Genomic DNA, 12175 nt, shown 5'->3' on the forward strand with positions numbered 1-12175 from the left:
ATAGTCTGACAAAATCCAACACCCCTTCGTGATGAAGGTCTTGGGGAGATCAGTGATAACAGGAACATACCTAAATCTTATAAAAGCAATACACTGTTAACTGACAGCCAACTTCAAAATAAATGGAGAGAAACTCAACTCTTCCCGCTAAAATCAGGAACAAGACAAGCCTGTCCACTTTTCCCATATCTCTTCAGTATTGCACTTGAAGTTCTAGCTAAAGCAATAAGACAACAAAAGGAGATCAAGGGGATACAATTTGGAAAGGAAGAAGTCAAACATTCACTATTTGTAGATGATAAAATAGTTTACATACGTGACCCAAAACACTCTACCAGGGAACACCTACAGCTGATAAACACCTTCCGAAATGTGGCAGGATACAAGATGAACTAAAAAAAATCAGTAGCCCTACTATATAGAAACCATAAATGGGTTGAGAAAGGAATCAGAGAAACATCACCCTTTACAATAGCCACTAACAGCATAAATTACCTTGGGTAATGTTAACAAACAAGTGAAAGACCTGTAGAGCAAGAACTTTGAGTCATTAAAGAAAGAAATTAAAGAAGTTAACAGAAAATGGAAAGATCTCCCGTGCTCTTGGATACGTAGGATCAACATAGTAAAAATGGCAATCTTGCCAAAAGCAATCTACAGATTCAACACAATCCCCATCAAAATACCAGCACAATTTTTTTCACAGACCTTGAAAGAACAGTAATCAACTTCATATGCAAAAACAAAAAACCCAGGATAGCCAAAACAACCATGTACAATAAAGGAACTTCTGGAGGCATCACATTCCCTGACTTCAAGGGATAGAACCATAATCCTGAAAACAGCTTGGTATTGGCACAAAAATAGACAAGTTGACAAATGGAATCGAATTGAAAACCCTGATATTAACCCACATACCTATGAACACCTTATATTTGACAAAATAGCTTAAGTTATACAATGGAAAAAAGAAAGCATCTTAAACAAATGGTGCTGGCATAACTGGATTCAGACATGTAGAAGATTGCAGATAGATCCATATCTATCGCCAGAACTAAACTTAAGTTCAAATGGATCAAAGAGATCAACATAAATTCAGCCACACTGAACCTCCTAGAAGAGAACAAATTGGTACAGGAGATGACTTTCATAACACCAGTAGTTCAAACACTGAGATTGACAATTAATAAATAGGACCTCCTGAAACTGAGAAGCTTCTGTAAAGCAAAGGACACAGTCAGCAAGACAAAATGCCAGCCTACAGTATGGGAAAAGAAATTCACAAACCCCACATCTGACAGAGGGCTGATCACCAAAATATAGAATGAACTCATGAAGCTAGCCACCAAAGCACCGAACAATGCAATTAAAAGATGGAGTGCAGAACTAAATAGAGAATTCTCAACAAAGGAATCTAAAATGGGTAAAAGACACTTAAGAAAGTGTTCAAACTCCTTAACATTAGGGAAATGCAAATCAAAACAACCCTGAGATACCATTTTACTCCTGTCAGAATGGCTAAAATCAAAAACACCAGTGACAGTTTTTGTCTGAGATGATGTGGAGAAAGGGGAACACTCCTCCATTGCTGGTGGGAGTGCAAACTCATACAGCCACTTTGGAAATCAGTATGGTGATTCCTTAGGAAAATGGGAATCAGTCTCCCACAAGACCCAGCAATTCCACTCTTAGTCATATACCCAAAAGATGCACATTCATAGAACAAGGACATCTGTTCAACTATGTTCATCGAAGCTTTATTTGTAATAGCCAGAACCTGAAGTAACCTAGATGTCCTTCACCTCAAGAATGGATAGAGAAAATGTGGTAGATTTACACAATGTTTTTTTTTTTTATTTCTACTCAGCAGAAAAAAAATGGAATCTTGAAATTCAAAGGCAAATGGATGGAACTACTAGAAACCCTCCTGAGTGAGGTAACACAGTTACAAAAAGACAAAAATGGTATATACTCACTCATATATGGATTTTAGAGACAGAACAAAGGAGTACCAGCCTATAATCCACACTGCCAGAGAAGCTAGGAAACAAGGAGGACCCTAAGAGAGACATGCATGGTTCCAGAAAAGGGGTAAGGGACAATATCTCCTGAGCTAACTGGGAGCATGGGGAGCAAGAGGGAGCCATGAGCAAGAGAAGGGGAGAAAAGGAGGTGAGAGGAGGACATGAGGGATGAGGGATATTGAGTTGGGGCAAAAATAGAGAATAGCAAGAAAAAAGATACCACAATAGAGGAGCCATTATAGGTTTAAAGTGAAATCTGGCACTAGGTAAACATCCAGAGATGTACATGGATGGCCCCAACTAACCATCTAAGAAATATTGGAGAGGCTACCTTAAATGCCCTTCTCTGTTAATGAGACTGATGACTACCTTATGTGCCATCCTAGAGCCTTCATCCATCAGCTGAAGGAAGCAGAAACAGACACCCACTGCTAAACCCTGAGCTGAACTCTGTAACTGGACTCAGTTACAGAGGCGGCTTCATGATGAGCAAAGAGGTCAAGACCAGGCTTGAGCAACAGCTGACCTGAACAAGGGGGAGCTCATGAACCTGACTGATATCTGGGAAACCAGCATATGAGTGACCCAGAGCCCCTGATCGTGGGTGTCAGTTAGGAGGCCTGGAAAATCTATGGGGGCTCTTTCAGTGGATCAGTGTTTATCACTAATATATGGATTGGAGCCCATTCCACATAGAGGCATATTCTCTAAGCCTAGACACATGGGTGAGAGTCTAGGCCCTGCTCCAAATGATATGACAAACTTTGAAGATTCCCCCATGGAAGGCCTCACCCCCCCCCCTTGTGAGCAGAAGGGGGAAGGTCTAGGTGGTTGGGCAAAGGAGGAGGGGAGAGAGGGGAACTGGGTTTGATATGTAAAACAAGATTGATTGTAATTTAAATAAAAAAGGAATGAAAAAATACAAAGAGAAAATGCTGGGTGTTGTTGGCACATGCCTTTAATCCCAGCACTCTGGAGGCAGAGGCAGGTGGATATCTATGAGTTCGAGGCCAGCCTGGTCTCCAGAGCGAGTGCCAGGATAGGCTCCAAGGCTACACAGAGAAACCCTGTCTGGAAAAAACAAAAAAAAATGCAAACAAACAAAAATAAATTAATCTATAAACAACAATTTCCCAGACTTCTGCATCCTTCCTCCTTGTTCCTACAGACAATGTATCATTGTGATGTACAAATATTGTTATGTGTATATGAACATGAATTCTGTATACAAGTATTTGGAAGAAAGAGAGACAGTGACAAGAATTTGTCATAAAAATGAAAGGCTAAGTTTAGGATAGAAATTGTCATTTCTTGTATGCATACAATGTACACAGTAGGCATATTGAAAGAAAAAATACTCACAATACACTATAACTATCATTGGCTTACACAGTGTGGAAAGTATGGTAGTGCTCTTATTAATAGTAAAAGAAACACATAGTTTACTATCTGTCTGATTAAGTCAGAAGAATTCATTTGAAATTCACATTTTGCTACCCCCAAGTGAAGTTTCTAAAACTTGACCTAGAATATAGCCTTACCTTTTTTGGACTTCTTTTCTAAACGTTTTTATTATGGCTTCTTGGCCTTCCCCAAACTTCTTACTCTCTCCTAGAATGCCCTCTTTCTACCCTGTCAACTTCATATTCTCTGTGTCTCTCTCTTCAAAAAAAAAGCATGCATACATATACAAAATATGATCAAAAACAACAACAAAATTTAGGGTACATTTTGTTTGGCTAATTATTCCTGAGCATGGGGTCTGCCCTGAGGTACAGTTGATATATCCAATGTTAGTCAATTGAAGAAAACAGATTTTTTCCAGTAGCTATCAATTGCAAATAGTTTCCAAGTTAGGGGTGCAATTTTGCACCCTCTTTCCCTTTGCATTGACATTTTGTCTTGCTCAAACTTGTGCAGGTCTTACAAGTTCATATGTGTATATGTGTATCAGTTACTGATTTGTATGGAGGACTGTGTTTGCTTGGAGGTGTCCATTACCTTTGGCTTTTATCATTTTCCTGCTTTGTCTTCTACTTGGATTACATGAACCTTAAGGGGAGAGTTTTGAAAAAGACACTCCATTTAAGGCAGAGTTTTCCAGTATCTCTTACTTTTTGTTTCTTGTTCAGTTGTGGATCTCTGTGTTAAATAGCATCTACTTTGAAAAGAAACTTCCTTGATGAGGGTTTGGCAACTCACAGATTTATAAAATAGTAATATACTATTTGAAGTCATGTTCATTTAGCAAAATAATTTAGTAGATTTTCATTCAAGGCTCATGATCTATCTAGTCTCAAGTTCTTGTGCACTGAAGCAGTGTTGGGTATGAGTTCCATCTCATGGATCAGATCTTACTTCCAATTGAAAGGTGGATGGTTACTTCCCCAACATTTGTATCATTATTGAGCCACTGTGTATATATTTCGGGCAGGTCACTATTGTAGCTCATGGGGTTTGTACCCAGTTGAGATTGATGATTACTTTTTCCCTCAGGTAGCATGCATAGCATCAACAAACACAATGAATGCTATTCAGAAGGAATGACATTACTAAATGAGTCCGAGCTTTGTTTCTCCATATTTTATGGAATTAATATGTGTCTTCAGCAATAGAGCCTTTACCTTCAGGAGAATATGTGCATTTCATTCTTAATTTCTACAGCCCTATATTCTTACTTGTAAAAATCACCAAGGATACTAAAGAACATTTGTTTATATGGGTTACACCGACCATAATTTACTATGTGAAATTAATGCTGAGAATTCAGGAAAATATCACTTCTAATTCATTTAAAGTTATACCACACTTATTTTTAAACTATGTACACCTGGTGGTGAAGGATATAACTGCTAGTCTACTAGTATTCAGGCTGTAGAGAGTCAAGGATAACATTGGCAATCACCTATACTCTTCCGAGGAGTCTAGGGTTCCCCTTTTCTAATGACTTAGCAATCCCTTGCTGGTACTTGATGGCATATGTTGTCTAGTTGGTGACTTGTCTCCCCATTATCCCATTATTTTGTGACTCCATTTAAGTTTCATTTATATCTTATTGTATTTATTTATGTATGTATTTGTGTATATGTGTGTTGTTATGTGTATGTGTGTTAGGAAGCTTCTATAGTAGTAGGTTTCCTTGTGGCTTTTAAAAAGGATTTAGTGTTAGCTATCCCTCCCTACATTCCCTCCTCTACCTTAATCTATCACTACCCTTCCTTTTAAATCATTATTTATTCTAATTTCTCCTTTATTCATTCATAATGTTAATATGATTTTCCCTTCTTTGAAGGACTCTTCCATGGTCTTTTCAAACACCAGGTATTTTCTCTAATATGTGGATGTTGTCTTTTAAAGTTTAGATATGTGTGTTTCATTCACAATTTCCACAGTACTATATTCTTACTTTTAAAAATCACTAGAGGTACTAAAGAACTTTAATTTATGTGGTTTATTTCTATGCAAAATTAATACTGAGAATTCTGAAAACATTTCTCTCTAATTCATTTAAAGTTATACAACACTGATTTTTAAACTATGTGTACCTCATGGTGAGGAATATAACTGCTAGTCTACTAGAACCTTTTGGCTGCTGTGTAGATCTCTCATTACAACACAGTATTCTTCCCCTCCTTTTCTTCATCAACTTCAAGACCAATGCAAGAAAGGCAATAGAGTCTAGTTATTATTATAGAAATAGTGCTGACATTCACACTTGAAACAGCCTGCTATCAAGGGTCTGCAGACTGCAACCTGAAAATCATGGACATTCCCCAGAAGCTCAGTGTTTATCCATGGAAGTAATGGAGAATTCGGTGCAGATATTAGCAACTGAGACAATAATTATGGTCATCTTGCTACACAAGTATTTTTCAAGTTGTAAATATATACATCATCAATTCCTAATCAGACATCAACAAATTTTTATTCTATTATCTTCATTTCACAAATGATGGATAGTTGTGATGTAAAGACAAATGCTTGACCAATCCCACAAAATCAAGAGCCCACACTAGTCTTCAGACTTTTATCTAAATAAAAATACATATGCCTTGGGAATAAAACAGAGTATCAGAACTGACAATATTAGAAATAGTCTATGAAAATTTAGCAAGGTTATGCTTGCCTAAAGGAACACTACAATCTTGAAGTTTTAATTATCCTAATGTACCTTGTGTCTTTTATGCATCCATTTCTGTAATGTATTAATTTTTGTTTTACCTAATTCAGTAAAGTAAAATTCATAAAGTCCGTTGCTTTAGCCCCTGTTGCTTACTTTGTGGATGACATCTTGCAATTAGCACAGTTAGTGCAATTCACTCAACTATGAGAAAGATATCTGCATGTGTATATATGCTTAATATACTCAGAGAAAAGATGCTATCCACCACATACTGAAAGAAAAGACATCATTTCTTAATTAAAAAATATTTTTCATTTTACATACCAACCAAGTTTCTCCTTTTCCTTTCTCCTGCCCCCTACTACCCACCCTTCCCATCCCCCATCCACTCTTCAGAGGGGTAAAGGCCATCCTTGGGAAGTCAACAAAGTTGGACATACCAAGTTGAGGCAGGATCAAGCCCCTCCCCTATGTATCAAGGTTGAGCAAGGTATGCCTCTGGGACAGGTCCTGGTGCCACTGCCAGGGACTCTCCCTACAGATCAAGTCACAAAACTGTCACCCATATTCACAGGTTCTAGTTCAGTCTCAAGCAGGCTCTCCAGCTGTCAGTCCATAGTCTGTGAGCTACTGCTAGCTCTGGCCAGCTATCTCTGTGGTTTTCCCCATCATGCTCTTGACTCCCCTTGTTCTCATGATTCCCTCCTCGCTTTCTTCAACTGAACCCTAGGAGCTCAACCCAGTGCTTGGCTGTGAGTCACTACATCTGCTTCCATCAGTTAATGGCTGTAGGTTCTATAATGACAATTAGGGTAGTCACTGATCTGATCAAAGGGGAAGGCCAGCTCTGACAGCCTCTTCACTGTTTCTAGGAGTGTTATCTGGGTTCATCCTTGTAGATTTCTGAGAATTTCTCTAGCACCACCTTTCTCCCTAACCTCATAATGAGTTCCTCTATCAAGATATCTCTTTTATTGCTCTCCCCCTCCATGTCTCCCCCAACTTGGCATTCTTGATTCCTCATGTTCCCATCCCTCATCCCCTCCCTTTTACCTCCCTCCCAGTTTTCCTAGGAGAGCTTAACTATTTTCCCTTCCTCAGACCTTCTATGTGTGTCCCTCTTATGGTCCCCCCTTTTACCTAGCTTCTCTGGAGTTGTGGATTGTAGCCTGGTTATCCTTTGCTTTACATCTAATATCCACACTTGAGTATATACTACATTTGTTTTTCTGAGTCTGGGTTATCTCACTCATGATGATTCTTTTTCTTTCTACTTCCATTTACCAACAAATTTCATAATGTCATTGTTTTTATTCTTCTGAGTAATACTCCATTGTGCAAATGTACCACATTTTCTTTATTAATTTTTTTTTGTCGATGGGCATCTAGGTTGTTTCCATATTCTGGCTATTACAAATAATTCTGCTCTGAACATAGCTGAGCAAATGTCCCTGTGGTATGATTGTGGGTCCCTTGGGTATATACCTAACAGTGATATTGCTGGGTCTTGAGGTAGATTGATTCCCAATTTTATGAGAAGCCAGCATATTGATTTCTAAAGTGACCATACAAGTTTGCATTCCCACCATCAATGGAAGAGTGTTCCCCTTACTCCATATCCTTTCCAACATAAGCTATCATCAGTGTTTTTGATCTTAGCCTTTCTGATAGGTATAAGATGGTATCTCAGAGTTGTTTTGATTTGCATTTCACTGATGGCTAAGGATGTTGAGAAATTCCTTAAATTTAAGAGAAACATCTTAATCCTAAGCTTTGTGTGATTCCAGGAGATCCAGAGAATAGCCATCATCAGACAGGGATGACCCCTTGCAAATGCTTATATCCTCAAATATGTAACAACATTATGTAGCTAAAATTGTTTCCTTTTTATATATTTTGGTGTTGAAGATTTCAGCTTCAGAAGGAAACTGAGAATTCAGATAAAATTAATATACTTTCAGTATCTAGGTTATGTTTCTGTTCATTTCATCCTCCTTTTCCAACCTTTTCCCACACCCAAGTCTACCAATTTCTTCTGCAAGTATAGCAGTATATCTTGTTTGATATCTTTCTTTTATCTGATTTCAAAGAAAGTAGTGAAGTTCAGAGGGGCTGAAGTACTGTCTCAAGGTCATTCTGATCTTAAGTTGCATGATAGCTAGTGTTTTGATCTAAGTCCTCTAACACCAAATCCAGTAAAATGAGAGAACAGAGGAAACAATGACCAAACAGCAAGCATATGACATTCCACATTTTAGGGGTGACCTAATCTTTATGAATGGTACAGTGTATATTGTAATGCAGAAAGACACCTTGTTGTATTCAATAAACCATATATTTATAAATCAGAAAGCACCTTGATTCAATCAAACCTAGCTCTCTCAGAATGTTGGTGAGTTCCTCCCTTCCCAATATAAGGAATTACAGTTACAGTCTTTATAAATCGTACAGAGAAAACTGCAGATAAATTCTAGCATTCCCTTCCATGTGGTTTAACATGGATTTTTCTTCTGTTGAGCCCCGAGGTTGTTTCAATATTCTTCTCAACACGGGGCTCCAAACAGCTACTACCAATTGATCACAATTAACAATTCAAGATGAAAGCAGTTTTCTTCTCTGGTTTAAATTGAATCTTTTTCTATGTAAACAACTCAGGTACAGGGTTTGATCCTTTAAGATTAATGTATGAGAATACCACATCCATGGGTCTACATATGTTTGATATTTTATAGATGTTCATTATCATAAAGGAAGCAGTTAGCATTTAACCAGTCACTCACTGTATAATCACATAGTCTGGGTGAAATTTCCATTACTAAACAACAGTTGTCCTCTTATATCTGGACGTAAAGATGGCCACTTGACACTTGTATTTCTTCTATGTTTTTTAGTAGGTCAAAGAAAATGAGAGCCATGGTTATACTCCATAAGGATCCAAAGAAAAATAGTGTCAGTCCAGATCTGCTCCCTTGTTTGATTGCTTTTCTGTCTCAAAGAAGATGGAATGGAGTTAGAGGATGGATGAGCTCCCCAGAAGAGAGCTCTGGACAGTGCTAACAACTCTTAATCAAGTACCAGATTCCCTTGGGCTTTTCAGAAAATTTAGGCAAGGATTGAAGATGAACCTCTAGCAAAAATTACAGTGACTACTAACCACAGTACAATGGGAGAATCAACACCTCTTAGTAGGCAGTAGGGACTTGTACATTGCAACAGGTGTGTCCTGACATTGATGCTCTCATATGAGTGCCTTTAAGCCTCAATCAGGATGAAGTTAAAGGAGTTACACTGGAAATGTAGGGCTGCTGATGGGGCTCAGAAGAGTTGGTCAAACCAAAAGAGTCCCAGCTTCAGCGTTGTTTGACTTAAGAGAAACACAACAAAAGAGAGATTGGTCAGCCTTTAAAGGCTAGGCCTACACCAAAAATAAAAGAGAAGAGAGAAAGCAGCCCCATGCCTCCAGCTCTATCATGGAGGCGCTTCTTATCATTCCACTCCAGGCTGGGCGAGTGTGAGAAGGGAAAGGAATGTCTACTAATCAGGCTGGTGTGCTGTGCTGTTCACAAGCTCATAAGAGGCAGTAAACCAGAAAGGCCTGCATCTGCTCTGCTGAGTAATTTCCACACCGAGGCCCTAAGCTGAGATGTTGCATCATTTGTAACATCTGCCTTGGCATCCAGAAGCCAAAGTAACCTAGTTAGGGAGTCGCTCTGCTTCTTTCTTCCTCTTCATATGACACATCTCAGGGTCTTAGGGTTATTTATAAAGAAAACGAGACTGAACTACTCGGGGAGTTGTCATTTTGATGCATGTGAGGCAACTGAAGGTGAGGCAGAAAAGTGTATTTGTGGCTTGGGAAGTATCTTGGCCTCTTGTTTTCCTAGGAAACAGGGAAGAAGTGCTATCACTTAGAAATGGATGGAACTTCAGGAACCAAAGCAGAAAAGGGAAGCATGGAGCAGGAAGTTCCCCAACTGAATTGGGAGGCAGAATTAGCCTCTGGCCTTCTTAAGCTCAATCACGACAGCATTGCTTGAACAGTGAGAATAGACCATTTTCTCACAGGAGAATATGTCCCCAAAATAACATGGAGGCCAATTTATTGCTGCTCATATCTATAAGTGTTTGGTGACTACACCTGGGTTACCTTTCAGGTGATTGTCCCTAGAGAAAAGTGATTCTTCCTCTCATTGCAGCATGGAGTTCTTCATCTGGGAATGTGGCCTTGTGTACTTTACCCCTTCACATTGGCATATCAACTGGTACTGTCACTATGCAAGTCTTGTTTAGGCAAACACATTGTTGAAATTTCATGTGTGCAGCTTCCTGCTCATATCTAGGGTACTCAGCTCCAAGACATGTATCTGTAATGTACCCCTATACCTAAAGCACCGGAAAATCAAGGAAGAAGGGGGCTGAAGTTTATGAGTGACAGAACCAGAACAGCATGGGCCTCTCACTTTCAATATGCACAGTCATTTCCTGGGGAGTTTATTGTAATTGTAATTTAGATTCTAAATTTTCAGGTCGGACTGACTAGTCACAGATCCAGTTTGCTGACCCCTGCTGGTCTGGTCCACACCTTCAAACTCCATTGTAGTGAAATAATGACTAATGCTTTTCTGGACCAATGGATGCTCCTGAATGAGCCTTCATTCGCTTTTCTCATTGCCCTCATAACTATGACTTATCTTAATAAAACAAAGTCCAGGATATAGCCATATAGTATATAAACTACATACTGCCAGAAAACCTTATTCCTCACATGAATATGAGAATCAAAACTAGAAAGAAATTCTGCCACCTGCAGGCCCCACCAGGTTTGGGGTGACATAAAGCTCTACGTCAAATCATATGCCTATGTGGCAGGTGGCATAGTCAAAGAGTCCAAGGAAACTGGGAAATAAAGGTCTGAAATCTTCAAATAACCTGTAGCTAGGAAAGTGTCTAGATGCACAAGGCACATCAAAGCCAGTAAACACTATCTGAAAATAAAAGTTCCAGGGCCTTTGTCAGGGTATCACATGGCCTCATGGCTTATTATGATTAATGACTCTCACCTGAATGATTTCTTTGACATGAGTTCTGAAGGCAGTGCCAGAGACAAGAAGGCATGAGGAGATGACCTCACCATGCTCAGCAGGGGATGGGGATGTGGAGAATATATGTTCATTCTTTTCCCTCTCACATGTTGCTATTATTTTTCTACAACATTTATACAGGATTGTTATTGTTGTAGCTATTTCAGAAAGACCAGCTATATCTAACAGCCAAAGCCTGACTCTGACTGCCAAACAGAATGATTTTAATCACATTTATAGCAAATGATCCTCACACGGAAGTGTTATTAAACTTTTTCACTGTCTTTTCTACATCCACAATATTCTGTGTTAGGCATGAAAGTTTGCTGCCTCACTGCTTCTCTGAAAATTTCATTTTTATTCCTCTTTCCATTTTACAGATGGAAGGTTAGGGCCCAGATATGTGAAGTGGCTACCCAAACCAATGCTGGAATCAGTAGCTGGGCCTAGGCCCTCTCCTCTCATCCTCAACCAATTGGTAGCTCTAGCTCTGCAAACCAACTCTATACACTCCCCAGGCCTGTCAAGCACTTTACCAGCCAGCAACAGATGAGTCATTATGAGTTGCTATGTAAGGAAAAGAAAATGTAAGCCAGATTTTTATCCTATATAAGTGTAGATGAACTTTAAATCTCCAGATGTCAATCTGGAATCTCTCCTGAGGGTCCCAGCTCTCAGGCATAGATAGAGAAGTTGGGCTTTTAAGGAAACATACTGCACTGATCTCAAATACAGGGCTCAGAGCTGGAATTTGCCTCTCTAGAGCTTGCAAATGGGCTTTGAGATATGTTAATTAACCTTTCTGGAAAGCTCAGCCCTAGAGGTGGGGTATTGTGTCCATATCTGTGAATTACATAGAGGGTAGGCTTAGTACAGCATGGTTTAAACCCAATCCACAAGCTTCCTTAATTCCACAGTGGACAATTTAGTCAACTTTTCTAAGTCTC

The sequence above is a fragment of the Cricetulus griseus genome, chromosome 5 (genome assembly GCF_003668045.3).
Source record: "Cricetulus griseus strain 17A/GY chromosome 5, alternate assembly CriGri-PICRH-1.0, whole genome shotgun sequence".
Taxonomy (NCBI): domain Eukaryota; kingdom Metazoa; phylum Chordata; class Mammalia; order Rodentia; family Cricetidae; genus Cricetulus; species Cricetulus griseus.